Here is a 1,974-nt window from a genome sequence, read left to right as displayed (position 1 = left end):
ATTTTATGATATTTTTAAATTTATATTTTATTCAAAAATAAAAATATTACCACTTTCTCAAAACCACATAAAACCAATGTTTACTTAAAATTCAATATTACAAGTAAATTATGCAAAAGTACAACTTATCAAAGCTCGATTTTTAAATTTGTATAACTAATTGCAGATAAATATAATCAAATAAAGGATAAAAATCTTATTTTAAAATATAAAAAATCTAAAATATAATTAAGATAATTATCGAGTTCTAACAAAATAATTAATTATTATCTTATTTTAAAAATCGAGCTTTGATAAGTTGTACTTTTTAAAAATCGTTTAGGGATGAACGGGTTTAAGAGTTTTTAAGAGTTTTATGAGTTTTAAGAGTTTTTAAGAGTTTTAGTTAAATGCTTTATAATATAGTATAGATTTAATAAATTATATTAATTAATCAAAATATGAAAAATCGTATAAAAACAATATTTTGAAAATAGTAAAATGATAGTCAAAAATATAAAATATAATAAATAAAATTTAAATAATGAATAAAATATAAAAAGGAGTACATATTTGATGTTTTAGAAGAAAATTAGTTTTATTTTAAGGTTATATTGCTAAAACATAAATTTGTTCAATCTCGTTCTTATTTGTTCAACATAAAAGTTTCTGACAAACATGAAACAATGATTCATGTTTTGTTTTGTTCTATTATGTCTAGTGTACCAAATATACCCTAAATATTTTAAATTTTAAATTTATTTAGACTAAGATAATATGTTTCCATAAAATAAAATAAAAACTTAAGAATAAAAGTGGAAAAATACATTAAAATTAAATAAATTTTTATGCAATTTTCTTCGAAATAACACATAAGAAGTTCTAAATTGTCAAGTCGTCATAATTTGGTGAAATTTTTTGGACAGTTATACATCATTTGGTAAAAATATCTTTTTTATTTTTTGAAAATTAAGGACTATTTACCAAACACTTACCTGATGAGTGCTTACCGGTGAAATTTAACATTATTATTTACTTACTGGATAAGATTTTAGTACACAAAAACGACATCGTATGCAACAATATACCCGGTAAACGTTTACCGTGGTAACAGGGCCGGTCCTGAGATTTTGGATGCCCATGGCGGAAAACCAAAAAAATGCCCCTTATGTGTGTATATAAAAACCACAATAAACTATTTGAAGGGGTTTGAAACCTAGTCAATCTAGGCGGCTCATCTTCATGCTGATTTTTTTTTTAAATATAACAAAAATGATGCAGGGGGACATAAACCAAAACCCCGTGTAACAAAACATAAAATACATTACCATTCACCTAAAACGATGCCTTCTTGCATTTTTTGAAGCAAAAATATCTACATTTTGTCATAACTAATAGTAGCTAAAACAGCTCCTAAAAAACTTAAGCCTTTATCCTATACTAATCATCAATCTTAAGCCTTTGTCCTATACTAATCCGTTTCAAAACAGCTTCTAAAAAGCTTCTAAACAACCCTAAAAAGTAAAAAATTTAGGGCTTGAGCAGATTGAAAAGAATGCAAAACAAAACAGCCCCAAAAACAGCCACAAGTCCCAATCAGTTTAAAGAAAACCTAAGTAGGCAGGACAACTTTATTATAATGTTGTTTACAGAAAACCTAAGTAGGCAGGACAACTTCATTATAATGTTGTTTACAGAAAACCTAAGTAGGCATATATACAGTATTAGTATATTATATATTTAAAACTTAAAAGAAAACCTAAGTAAACAGGTTAGCTTCATCTAGATTAAGAATTAATCAAACAAAAATTAGAAACATARAATAAGTAGTAAAGTAAAGTAAATAAGTAAATAAGTAATCAAATAACCCTAAGTTAAGCCCTAACCTCACAACAGTGATGGGCAGAGAGCGACGAGAGACGGAAAGAGGCAGGCAGCCGGCGCCAGGCAGTCGCAGACCGACGGCAATCGGAGTCAATAGCCGTGAGAGGCAGT

Source organism: Cynara cardunculus (genome assembly GCF_001531365.2).
Source record: "Cynara cardunculus var. scolymus isolate 2C chromosome LG 13, CcrdV1, whole genome shotgun sequence".
NCBI classification, from domain to species: Eukaryota; Viridiplantae; Streptophyta; class Magnoliopsida; order Asterales; family Asteraceae; genus Cynara; species Cynara cardunculus.
This window is presented reverse-complemented; position numbering follows the sequence as displayed.